This window comes from Anas platyrhynchos, chromosome 4, assembly GCF_047663525.1.
Source record: "Anas platyrhynchos isolate ZD024472 breed Pekin duck chromosome 4, IASCAAS_PekinDuck_T2T, whole genome shotgun sequence".
In the NCBI taxonomy this organism is placed as follows: Eukaryota; Metazoa; Chordata; class Aves; order Anseriformes; family Anatidae; genus Anas; species Anas platyrhynchos.
Window position 1 is genome coordinate 16,286,585 of NC_092590.1, and position 13,782 is coordinate 16,300,366.

Sequence of the window (13,782 nt, forward strand, 5' to 3'; positions counted from 1 at the left end):
CACAGGGTATGTGGCTTTGGAATTAAATTATTATTATTTAAATATTTTAAAATATCTAATTTGGTGTGGGGGGTTGTATTTTGCTTTTAACTTACACACAGTCAAGTTTCACAACCCCCACTCTCCCAAAAAAGAGAGAGAGAGAAAACAAGAGATTGTAATGTGCTCCTGCAGTTTATTCTATGAATGCTTTCTCCTGGCTCCACTTGTGTTTCAGGAAGGAATGATGCATGTTTAGCAAATGGAGGCCTTCTGTGGGACATCCAGATCTCCAAAGAGCTCTGACGGTACTGGACCTGTCATCTCAGTTTTTCGTTGAACAAACTTCTCCTGTCCTTGCGTTCATGCACGGCTGTGCATATGTCAAACAATTTCACTTCACTTAATTCGCTACAGATTGTGTTGTGAGCACCTGGTCCAGTTTTCCTCTGACTTCATTGCAAGATTTGGAGCAAACTGTAAAATCTTTTTTTTTTTTTTTTTTCTTTTTGCAGTAATAGTATTCCTAGAGAGTTGTGAACTCAGAATTGCCGTAAGCAGTGAATTGGATACCTGACAAATGGCCAGTGTGCCGGGTCACTGATCCTTGCTCTGACAAGGCTTCAGGGTGCTGACATTTGTGTTTGCTTCCTTACCTGGGGATAATTCTTACTCGGGGGCAGTTTTGGAGGGAGCAGCTGTGTAATACCTAGTTCTACTATTTTGCAAACTCTCAGAGAGGTCTTCTGGAAGAGCTGGAAGCCAGCAAAGCGGGCTGTTCCCAGTTTGCATTTCTTGCCTGTTGGTCATGAAAAGAGTGATGCCAGAGCCTTGTCGGGAAGGTTCCCAAGGCTTGAAACCAGAGGCATCTGCTGGGGTTATGAACTCCTTAGCAGCCTGGCTTGGTGGCGGGGGGTTCCTGTAAATTGATCGGCTCTGTCTTTACCTATACATTTCGCAGCTGTTGTGGGGAACACTTTATTTGCTGCACAGCTGCTGGGGGCGAGAGTGGCAGATAAGTCGACTGGAAGAGATGGATGTGTGGTCATATAGGCAGAGGACAAGAAAGCGTGGGTTTGTTTGGGCTCTTCTGGATGTGCCTTCCTGCAAGAGGGCTGTGGGGATTTCTGTGGGGATGGGGACGTCTTTTCTTCATCTACCACACCCTGAAACACAATATGAAGTGAATGAGGGAGCCTAAAGAAAGCATGTTTGTGCTCATTTTGTATTCCTTTCCAATGGTGTGTTTCAGTGGCACATGTTCTGCTGGCTGAAGTCATAAATTATGAGAAAAGAAGTCCTAGACTATGAGGTGGCCTGGCCTGAACACTGCAGCCAGTGCTGGGCTCCTTTGCTGAAAGCCTGGCCTGGGGTCATCAAAAACTGAGTACACCGCATTGCTGACATGCATGCCAGAGGGCAGGATGGCTCTGCTGCCTCTTCCTCCTCCTCCTCCTGTGTCAGCTGTGTCTCCCAGCTGCTTGTGAGCATGCAGAGCTGGAGCTGATCCATTCATCTTCCGTTTTTCCTTCCCCTGTATCAAAGTTTGACACCAGGACAGGCAGCACCAGCTGCCAAGAGCCCCCTCCCTGCCTCCTGTCACCCCCTCCTTGTTGTTTCAGAGAAGGGCAGTCTCAGGCTTTCTAGATAACGCATACACTTTCATCCTTCCTCCGAGTCTCAGGTCACAAAATCTGGTGTTATTAAAAGTCTTTGAGCCTCCCACACACGAGGTGAAAATACCCTAGATCAGACGCTGAAGGAGAAGAGCCAGCGCTGCTTTTCTGTGCCATTTTCTGAGCATTTCAAGATGGGTTGGACTTCTGTTAATTTAGAGGAATGCCCTTAAAGCCAAGGAGCAGGTGTTACACCTCACTGGGGCCAGGTAGAGCCATCACAGGAGCTCTCTTGTTTTTCTCATTAGCTCGGTGACAATGTGGTAACACGCTAAAAATTCGTAACATTTTTATAAAAGTAGGCATTTGTGAAATATCAGGCCACACGAGCTTCTTTTACTAGTAGGGTGGGCTACCCACGATCTCTCACTCAAGTCACTGCTCTTGCCTTCAACACCTAGGGTTTCATAAGCTTGTTGAGGCCAAAGAGTAGATCAAACCTTTGTTGGATTATGGCTACAAGTGATCTGAATTTTGTAATGATTCAATGATTCTGGGTCTCTGGGTTGTGTTTTCTCACCAGTCTTAATGGCGATGCTGCTTAAACTGTTTCACTTCCAGCCTAGCACAGCATCTTTTCACCAGGTCATCTTAGGTGACCCAGTTGTGCTTGGGTTTGGTCCAGTTCTTCTCAAATGCCCAGCTTCTTCCTTTCCCTCACACCCCCAGGGTTATTTAGTAGTTTGTGGCAAGATGCATCTTCAGAAGACTCTCCCAGGAGACACTGTAAGCTCTGTTTGTGCTGCTCATGGGCTTAGGCTCTAATATGTTCCCATAAGATCTGGTAGATGAGGCCATGCAACAACAGAAGAGGAAGGCTACAATGAAAGCAAAAGGCTGATGTCTCATCACCACCACCATATAGGCATGGCCCTGCAGACGTCCCTTTGGGAACCTCCAGCAACGTGGCCATTTCATTCTTGGGTTTTTCCTCATCTAAATTCTCCAAAAGAGAGATTTCAAAAGAGAGAGCCTGAAGCATGCATAGCCCCAGCGTCTGGCTTTGTCCCATTGACCTCTTAGGGCCCCTCTTAGCCCTGTTTCCTATTTTCAGATTACTAAAAGCTGGGCTGAAAACTGAACCTCACCCTTAATTCTTTTTCCAGTTTGAAGTTAGCAAGATAAGTAAGTGTTGTTTTACATAAAAACTAAGCCTTAGCAAAGTGGACAGATTTATTGAATTACCTCATAGCAAAATGAGTGTGTTTCATTGTCACATAATTTTTTCTTTTTACTCCAGTGAGATTTTTTTTTTAAATCTATTGATGCCATGGTGAAAATACTGCATTGGCTAAGAAATAGAGAGAGGGCACCACATACTGACCGCTGTAATAACGTACACCAGTAAATATTGTGCAAGAGCTCAGGGATCCTAATTTCCGAATGTAAAATATATTAGAAGTTAAGCTGTTGCAAAAGCGCACAAAAGACTTTTCTGAACCTTCATAAATTCATATGCTTTAAATTAGAAATAAAATAGTCTTTTTTTCATTAATGGTGAAAATGATAGGTCTTAGTGGTGCCTAATATTCAGTTCATTGCAAATAGTACCAAATTTCTACGTATTCACCGCATATATTTTATTGCTGTAATTTGTGGTTCTCCCAAGCAGAATAATATTTTTACTTCGCCGAATATACCAGCACAAGTTAAAGGTCTCAGATGTATTCCTTTAAAGTGACAGTTCCATCCCAGCTAGGTCCCTGCTTTATATCAGCGCTTATTCATTAAAAAAAACGAAGTATAAAATACAATGTCGTCCTTCTCAGTCCTCGGCTCGTACGGTAGGGATCCAAATCCTGAAACACAGAGAGTGCTTTTCGTTCGTGCGTGGGCTCGGGGCACGCCTTTGGTGCGGGCTGCCCACCAATAATGCGTTTACCTGCGTGCTTCATTAAGTCAACACATCCCAACGCCAACCTGCCCCAGCTCCGCCTGTGTGGCAGCCACCGCCGGTGACAGCCTGGCTGGTGCAGCCTCCCCCAGAGCACCGTGGGGACCCCCGCCAGCCCCTGGCTCCGTTTCTGCTCCTTCGTCAGCTCGGCAAGTATGCGAGGGCTTTCTGCGCGCTCCTGCAGCCAGTGATTAATGAGTTCTTGGCGCGGCGAGGAGACAAGCGGAACAGAGGTAAGAAAGATGCTGCTGCACAGCGGAGAAGAGGGAGTTCTGCTCAGCTGGGGTTGGAGGACGCCCCAAAGTTTAGTGGAGGAGCTGCTCTGAAGAGGCATGTTTGGTGTTGCCTAAATCTGCATCCCTCAAGGAGGCGGTTGTGCCCTTGCACATATCCAGGCGTGCCCGCAGCCTCTCCCATCTCCCCAGCACATCTGGAGCAGGACATGGGGAAAACCACAGGAGCCTGGCCTTTCACCTTCAGCAGGACACGATCTCCTCTAAAAAAACCTGCATCTCAGCATAGGTTTTGTTGCTGAGAGCTGGAGGAAAGCAGAAGATGAAATGAAGGCTCCTAAGCAGCAATACTTGCCTTGGTGATGTGTAGCTGGATGTGGGTGTCAGACTATTGCTGCTCCAGTGATTGTTTCTTCAGAGCATTTTGGGAGCGTGCCTTGAAGCGTAATCTGTGCCAGTACCTAAATGAGTGTATGTGCATTTGACATGGTTGGCGAATTATTTAAATCTTAAAATATTGCAAATCACTCCTGTGCATATGTGTAACTTGGGTTCATTACTTACGCCTGAAAATGCTAGAAGTTATATCTTGATTTTTTTTTCCTGGTTTTTCTTCTTCTTTTTTCTTTCTTTCTTTATTTTTTTTTTTTTTAATAGTGCATGTTGTTAACATTTGCCGTGCAGCTTGTAAAACCTTGTTCCAAAGCACCAGTTCCAACGCCTCCTTTCTCTGCTCTTCACTGGCTCTCTGTAGCAGTTTCAGTAAAATCCCACCTCTCCAGCTACTTCGTAGGTGTTCCCCGATTCAGAGAGGAGAAAACAAACGCGTTGGTTTATTGCCCGGTTTTGTGGAAAGACTTTTCTTGTTTTGATGGGCATTTTACTCCAGCATCCAGTTGGAGACACTTAAGAATAAGTACTATTGAGAGAGGCAGCTGATGCAAAATCCGTCCTCACGGTTTTCTCAACAGCTGAAACGAAGTGGTGTTTTACCTACCAAGCATTATTAAAGGAAACTCAGCCATAGCAGCCGGTGTCAGCAATATGCCTCGCAATCAAACAAGAAATATGGTAGATACTCAAAGACATGAGATAACTGCCAAGGCTTATTGCAGAGCAAAGAGCTTTTCAAAAAATGTTTTCTCTGAAGAGCATCAGATTTCACTCACTTCTCACAGCACAGACATGCCTTGGCAATCATGATTAGCCTCATTTGGGCCTGTGGAATCCATTATTTTATAGCTAGTCTCGGAACTGGCAGTATGACAAACAGTTTATTCCTCTTTGGAGAGAAATCTGACCAAAAGACACAGAGCTTCAATTCAGCACTCCCCCACCTAGGATGTTTTCCCTTCCCGTTTATGGCTTAAGGCAAGGTACCTAACATTTGCCTTGATGGCTCTGTCAGGCTCTCGACATCCCAAATTTATCTCATGCCTGGACGAGGACAAATCTTTAATGAACATCAGGCTTTTGTTCCTTTTTTTAAAAGTCAGACAAGGAGGGTTTACAATTAATCTGGCAAAGAAGATATAAATAGCTATGCAAATAATAATTATCTGAATTAGCTACATTTGCCCTGTTGCCAAGTGATCTTTCAGTGCTTTTAACATCGCAGGAGGAGGAAGAACTGGGGTGGTTTTCTGTCCCTGTTCACCCAACCCAGTTGCAGGTGGACTGAATGACCAAGACCAGTAAGACCTAGACTCCAACTTGCTTATGAGAGCTTCCAAGGGTTAGATTGACTGTACCAAGCAAAACTATTTCTGAAAAAGCTCTTTGTGGGGTTTTAAACCATTTTTTGTTGCATGTGCCCCATTTCTGAGTTCTCCTGGGCTGAGTGGGCAACAAGGACAATGAGGTGCACCGTGGGTTGTTGTCCTGGAAAGCTGCACTCAGCAGTTCTGGAGGACAAAACCCTGCTGCCAGCACTTCTTGATCCACCTCCACACGTGCAGAAGCCTTTCCCGATGGCAGGGAGCAGCTCAGTGCTCATTTTGTGCCCAGACTTTTTTCAGAGGGACGCTAAACGTTCTTGGACAATGCTTGGCTATCTGTTTTTTTATTTTTTTAACCTGGAGCTGGAAGTAATGCACAGCAATGCCTCTCTCTTTTAGAAAGCAGCTCACAGCCTGAATGAGGTTTAATTCAAGCCTTCATTTCAGGGCCCAGATCTCCACCTCTTGCTCTTCAGAAGCCTCGGGGCTGTGTTGCAGAAGGCTGCTGGGTGCTCGGCGTAAGACTTGCCATTGACAGCAGCAGCCAGCTGCCGAAAAAGCCCTGCGGACACTCAGCCCTGCAGTGCTTACATCCCCTTCTGGATCCGGGCTTTCTTTTTTCTTTTTCCTTTTTTTATTTTATTTTTTTATTATGGGAGAATGATGTCCAGGTGGCTGATTCTGCTGCAATTTAATAGCAGCTCACTCATCTGCTGTCATGCTGGAAACAATACGAGGCCAACTGCCAATGGAAGTTTGGCTGAGTGACTTGTGGCTGTAATTGAATTTCACACAGTATTTGTACGAGCCTTTTTTTTTTTTTTTCTCTCACACCAAACTCATCTTGCTGCTGCTTTTTAATTGCTGAATTTCAAAAGGAAAACGCGGCTGCACAACGACTTGGGATTGTTGCAGTAAATTAAGAAGTTGCTGCTTGTTTTTTTTTATGTCATGTAGAGGTAACAGGAGGATGTGCGACAGCCATAGGGTCACACCAGAAGTCTGTTTGGCTTGTTTATCTGATCCTGATGATGAGCAGTGGCCAATGCTCGTGGCACTTCTCAAACCTGGGAAAAGTGGTGGCCGTGGTCATATCTAGGCAATGGAGCAGCCCTGCCCCGTTTTGCCTGGTTATGTCGCTTCTTCAGACAGAGCAGAGAAAATTAAATGATTCACCTCTGACAAACACAGTGAGTAGCATAAGCAACCTTTTTGTCTCCTGAATGCCTTATCAAGGATGAATTGGGTTTTCAGGCTTCTTTATCTCTAGGATGGCACTCTAACCATAAAATCTCACCACAGAAGAGATTTATACACATTAAAAAATCAGATACTTCTTCTGAAGATGAACTATGAATATAACAATACCTGCTACTTTTTTCTTTTTTAATATGTTTTTATTCAGCGTAGTATATTTCAGGGCTCATTATACCTTAAGTGAATTATCTTTACTTGAGCAAAAAATATTTACCTCTTGGATAATACATTTAGAAGCACAGCACAATCACATTCAGCATCTGCTGAAGCTGATGAAGTGGCTGCCTCTTCAGGGGAGCCAGTCACTGTGACTGCCACCTAGAATAATAACAAGAGGAGAGAGTCAAAGAAAGAATAGAAATCATTCAGAGAATTTCAGGAAAGCCGAATGTTGCAAAACAGTTGAGAACTGTCTCGCTGATCTCTGCTCTGCCAAAGAGCAGAGGCTCTTGCAGGGCTGGGCACGTAGCAGGGGTTTTACTGTTTAACCCCAAAACTCAGAACCCAGAAGTTTCATTGGCTTTCTGAAAGACTGATGCTTTTTTTTTTTTCTTTCCCCTTAACAAAATATTTAAAGGCATAACTTTTTGTGTGTTTTGGTACCTAAAATGAGGAAATGAAGTCATAATATTTAAGCTCCTAGAAAATTGGCCTCGAGGGGACAGTGCCATGGAAAAGCATTTGTTATTTCTTGGGTTTTGGGGAGAGTCCACGTGAGGGCTAGGGCCCCCGATGCCTGTCATTCATTATACAAAGCTCTAGCAAAAAGATGGCTTCTACCCAAAAAGTCCAAAATTTGATCTATAATGCACAAAACAATTTTGTAGGAAGCTATAACTTTTTTTTTTTCATCTGGCAGAAACCTCTGGTGGACAAGAGTTAATGTACATTAGTGGTTTCCTGGGTCCTGATGACTGTAAGTTACTCTGACGTGTGTTTTAACATTAATAATCCTTAGTATTATTTTAGCGAACATCTATTAAATTTAGTTATTATGTATTAAAAAGCAGACTGAAAGCACTGACATTTCAAGGAAGCCCAAATTAATGGTTTGAAAGGTTTCACAAATTTATCAGATGAATAAAAATCTAAAAAAAAAACAAATCCATTTATGAAAACTGACAGCTTTGATTTCTGCAAATCCATAGATACCGTATTTAAGGATCTCATTTAGGTTGTGGCTTGTGAAAGCGTTTATGGATTATCGACGTTTCCAATCTCTGTAACTTCACAGTGAAATTAATTAGGAAGCAATAATTTTGGGAAGGTGTTATATGAGGCCCCTGTAACACAAGTTACTTACAGAGCACCTGTGTTTATGGATGCCTGGGTATTATATGAAAAATATAACGTGGAAAGGGAGCAAGTATTCCTCCCTTTTATTAAATAAAGGATTAGCACTTTACTTGCTGTGAAATGCAAGCGCTTCTGCTGTGCAATAAGTCGTGGTTGCCCAGCTTTCTCCTGGAGAAAGTGGCTGCTCATGGCTTGGCTGGCTGGATTGTTTTTTTTGGGTAAAAAACTGGGTGGCCAGGCCCAAAGGGTCATTGACAGTGGAGTGAAATCCATTTGGTAATGGTCACAGGCAGTGTTCCCCAGGGTTCAGTGTCGGGGCAAAGGGAAGAGTGGCTGGAAAAAGTTTGAACCTGAGCTCGCAGAACAGTTTTGGTCGGGAGGAGAAAGGCAGGAGGGAGGCTCAAAGCTGTGTGGGGTTCTTTCGTAACAGGAGTTGGCAGCTGTGAGAAGGTTAATTAACAGCAATAATTGATAAGAATAATCTATTCATTCCTCTGGTTGGAGACGGGAAGTCTGTGTGCTTTACATTCAAGTGTCGAGTTGCTCCTGGGCTGCTAAGGCAGGTAACGTTAATGGGGCCTGGGCCCCCAGGGGAGATCCTCCAGGTAAAGCAGTGGCAGGGCACAAAGCACAATCTGTTACGGATTTATTTATTTACTGTACCTCGCTAAAGGAACCTGACATTGTTCTTGCTCTGAAAGGTAAGGGAAATGATTTCTAGTAAACCTGTCATGTTGAGGGCAGAGTAAAAAAGTGGTAAAATGGAATCAGGTGGCAAAAATGGGAAGGTGGCAACCATACATACCGTATTTGCAAAATAGTCTCAGAAATCCTAATTCCTCCATTCTCTCTGATTGCTCCTGAGCCTAGACCCAAGAGAGCTTCTCTGGCTGCACGCTGCAACTTTTCACAGGAAAAGCTCCTAAAATTAAGTGCTTCATGGGGGCAAATAGGGCAGGAGCTAAGGGGGCAGCTTGGTGAGGAGGGAGGCTTCTGTCCTCCGTAACGGGAACAATTTCACTGAAGGGACAGAGACCAAAGACCAGCCGGATATGCACCCTATTGCTGTTGCTTTTCCGTTCCCCAAAGTCCAAATGTGGGCCAGCCTCCTGCTGGTTGCAGCTAGCCGCAGTGCCTGTGACTGGTTTTGCTCATTATTAGGGTGTTGAGGGTGCAGCAGCCACCCAGCTGTGCTGCAGCGGCACCCCAGGCTTTCATATCAGGGTGAGAGGAATGGTCCAACCTGCTTTGGTTTGCATGTGTGCTGCAGGGAGTGAGCGTTGAGCTTGGCTATGTGGTCTCCTTTGTCATTTTAATTACGTGTCAGGAGAGCAGAACAAAACAGGGGCTGGTACTTGCGCAGCGTTTTGAACTCGAGGTTGCCAAAACAGCTTGTGTCATATCGATGCTGAGCTATCTATCTCTCTGACTGTTCTGGCAATCCATATGTTGTGGTTTGTGTGTTGTTAGGCGCAAAATAATAAATAGTAACATATTTCCATTCTCTGGGTTTAGAGAGGTGTTTACTTTAGATCTGCTGCGCCAGGGAACTGGCGAGAAGATGATGACCCTCCTGCACGCCCCACTTGTGTTGCCTATGGCCTGTTGGCTGATGTATTCCCTTGGGAACCTCAACCACTTGTATAAATCGTAGGGATTGGGAAAAGAAACCCCTCAGGAGCTTGTGTGCCCTCTTACTATTAGCATCACCAGGAGGACATCGTACCCAGCAGCAGATTTTGTTTTAGCCTGGAGTTTCTTTAGGACTGACTGCTGGGTCCTCTCATCAGTGCTCCACCACGCTGAACCCGTGCTGTGAGTCTGATGCTGGTACCATTTGTATATTGCCTAATTGTCCGGACTTCCCAGTGTGGTAACTAAAAGGGAATTTATTGACGTGTGCTTTGGTGGACTGAATTTTGAACAAGTCTCTTGTTTTGGTATAGAAACACCAAGAATCCTGTACCCGGATGCGTCTTCAAAAAGGAAGAGCATCTTCATCTCTGAGCAACTTCTCCCTGGGCACGCTTTGGCGTACCTTGCTAGGTTTGCAGGTTCCCAAACCTATTTCTCCTTGACCCACTGAAAGGTGTGTGCGTGCTGGGGAGAGCCATGTAAATTGGGAGAGCTGTCTCTGGGTGCTGTAGGGAAGCCCTCAAGTCAAAGGCTGAGAGAGTTGTGGCTGTTCTGCTGCTGGTCCAAGGCGCTGGTTGGTGGGGGCAGGAGAACAGCAGTTAGCCACATCTGGCACGGAGCACCCTCAGAATAGCTGCAATGCTGCGTCTTACACCACTAAGGTCAGCCTCAAAAAACTGTTTTAGAAGTCCTTCAATTTCATCTTTAATTATGTGCTTAATGCTGAGTCTCTGCATATTAAGTTTGACCTGGGAAGGACAGCAACAGGGATTGGATTTCGCTTACTCTGCTGTTACACATCTGTCCTGAAGAAAACAGCTGGCAGAGTACAGGGCACAACTTTTTGTTTACTTTTGCAGTTGCATTTAACATCCCCCCTGCTCGGCTCATTTTTTGTTTTTTCCAGGAGTTTTGTGCTCACGTTGTGGGTTTGAAGTAGTGCCAGGGAGTGAGAGCTCTCTGCAGGACCCTCCTGATGCCGCAGTGTGCTCGTGCCTTGTAGAGTTGAGTGCAGCTCAACGTGGTGGTAAGAAAATGAGCAGTTAACGTTGCTCGAGTGTTAATTGTGCCGGAAATTAAGAGCGTGTTTTCAGAGCCTCTACCCGGCAGCACGATGAGTATTTAATTAATTTGTTTGTGTGATTTTCTCTGAATGGGTGGCAGGGAATCTGCCTGATTGCTCGGCTCTGGGCTCAGCAGGGGCAGGCTGCAGTGGCTGACAGTGACATGTTGGGCTTGGTTTCTCTCCCATCTGAAGAAATGGGTGGAAACCAGGGCGCGTGGAAAGTCTGGTAACTTCCCCCAGCCTCACCGAGGGGTTCTTGATTTCCTTCCAGCCCCCCATGCTGTGGAAGCCAAAGGCACCGGCCTGCAAGCAGCATAGGAAATCAAGGTGAAATACCCGTGCTCTGTTCAAACGAATGCGCCGTCAGTAGTAGAAGCAGAAGGTCTCACTGAAAGAGAAATAACTACGTGTACACATTTTTTTCTTAGATCCCTGTAGGGGAAGATGAGGTGCCTCCTGTGCTTTTAAATGCTACAAACGGGCAATTCCAATGTATTTTGGCGTTGTGGAGGTGTAAAATGGACTGTAATCGGACAAAATTCAAAAAATTCTGTCAGTGCTGTGTACAAACAGGTTTGCAGTCTATTTTTGCATAAATGAGGAAACAATCAGACCCTAATTCAACCCTTCCTTGGGATATAATGCAATGAGGTAAGCCCTCCGAGCTTTCCTTGCAACCTTGTTGAATAACAGAATGTTGTCCCAGGCAGAAGCAGAGGAATTAGTGACATTTAAAAGCATTAAGTCTTAAATCAGAAAGTGTGTATGTGGGATGCATATGAGGGAAAGCACCAAAAGCACCGTGCAGGAGCTCGCCAAAACATGCAGCGTGTCTGGGATTGTAACAGGACTGGCTGTGGCACAGCACTGACAGCACACCCAAGCTCTTCAGGATAAGGGTGATCAGTGCTTCAGCTCGCTGTGAATATATTATCTCCCACAGAATCCTTCACTTTAGGATATTGCTTGGTTGTTGGAGTGCGTTATGAAAGCTTTTGCTCATTGTGAAACATAAATTACAGCCATCTATGCTGCCAGAGGTACAGTGACCCATTAGGCCAGAAGAATTGGTGTTGCGTGAAGGCATATATTTGGATGGCTGTCACTACTTTCTTGCTTTTGCAAGGGATATTTAGTGTTTTTATTAATACCTCTTTTATAACAGCCTGGGACAGGACGAGCAATTGCTTTGTGAGTTGCTCCAGTCACTGGGTCTGGTGCCTTTTAGCTCTGCTGGCTTTTTCCCTTGCAAAATCAGGTACTTGCACTGAAACGTATTGTCTCTGCTCATGAGAGCCCTGACAGCCACGTGGGGAAAACATTTACCTTTAACCTCAACCTGTTACAAGGTAGAGAACAGCCTGAATCAAAGCCCAGGTAAAAAAAGACTGCTTAAGCTTGGAGAAATGTTCGTTTGGGGAGCTTCTGTTATACAGCTGGCCCTGGACACGCGCCTCTGCACATGGTGAAGTGCAGATCCACATGTCTAGCCAATGCATTTGCAGCCTTATCCTGAAATTATTGAGCCTGTTGATCTTCCATTTAGCCTGCAGTTTCCCATCCAAACGAACGAGACTTTTAAATGCAGAGGGTTTGCAATCCCAGCACTGGAGGACAGTCATTTGGCAAGTGTCTCAGTCTGGAAGGGGCCAGAGCGAGCTCTGCACAAGCGAAAACAAAGCACGTGTGCATACCTTTGCATTCCTGTCTCGCTTCTCTGAACAGAGATCTCTCAGCTGTCAAAACCGTACTGCTTTACTGGCAAGTTCTCACTTCTCCTTCGGTGATATTTTATGGGGCCTGTCTTCCCCCATACCTTCAGGGAAGGGGCCCTACAGAACCTGCACACCCGAGGAAGGGGAGTGCAGAAGCTGTTTGGGGGCCTCAGCGTGCCATGTGCTTGGTTTTCTTTTCAGAAAAGCGCTGACACACACAACACACCACCACTGGTAAGCGCAGGAGCGATATCCTGACATTTCAGTGTATTGCCATGAGGTTTTCTGTGTACCACTTGAAGGAGAAGCAGGTGCACGGAAAACAGCGCTGCTCCTTTGTTAGGCTTGTGCATCGTTTTCCAGGTTCTACCCTCCTCTAAAGAAATAAGTGTTTTTTTCCAGAGATTTGGCCATTTGGCTTGTTCTGTAGCAGCCTCGTGATTGCTGTGCACTGCTGCCTTGGCATGGCTCACGACACAGGGATCCAAGCAGAGCACTAGCTCTTTGCTGACCCCCTGGCAGCATCCTGCCCCACAGACAGCCAAGGATGGGGCAGAGGCAGGCAGGACCCTCATCCCCCTGGGATGCACACAGCTGCAGCCAGAAGAAGGGGTTGGTGCCACAACCACGGGGGGCTTCCAGATGACAGCCCCCAGAGCCTCTCACAGGAGGCCGTGAGATACAGAAAGTGAGCATTTAGAGATTAGTAAGTGCACTGCTTATATTTATTCTGGCTGCAAGGGGCTGTGTCCAAAGGGACACAGCCTCTTCTGCAGCATTATTATGCGTGGTGAATAATTCACAGGAAAAACATTCTGCAAGATGTGGGGTTGGGCTTTTTAAAGAGCGCTTAGATACTTTTAACTTGTTATCATTATCGGTCTTCGGACTCTTACTGACAATCATGTAAGTATTACAATATGTAAAATGTGTGTGCTTTTTTTTATTTTTATTTTTTCCCAAGTCCTCCTGAGCTTGTTTCTCTAAGACATGGGACAATATTCTGCAAATGTCTACTGATGGGCTTCATTTGACTCTCATAAGCTCTCTGTTAGTGTCATAAGGGAATATTCTTCTGCTTAATAAAGTAGGCATCTCTATCTTACAGGTTTTTGGCTAAATATATGAGGATGTGTATTTTATAATGTTTCTCCTTGGACAAGTTCATTCTATACATAAATCTGGATCACTTGTATTTCAGAGTATGGGTATTTCATTTTGTTTTGTGAACCTAGTCCAAGGCTGCTGACAAGGTATCTCAGAAAGTTCAGGGGGTTTGGTATGTCCCAAGTATTGTTTTTTTTTTTTCCTCT

The 13,782-nt window shown here is 45.1% G+C and overlaps 1 protein-coding gene across 23 annotated transcripts in view; it reads left to right on the forward strand.

The window, feature by feature from the left end:
* The window catches only part of ADGRL3 (adhesion G protein-coupled receptor L3), a 524,429-nt gene that overhangs the window by 331,654 nt on the left and 178,993 nt on the right, over nucleotides 1–13,782 (forward strand). The window lies entirely within an intron of this gene.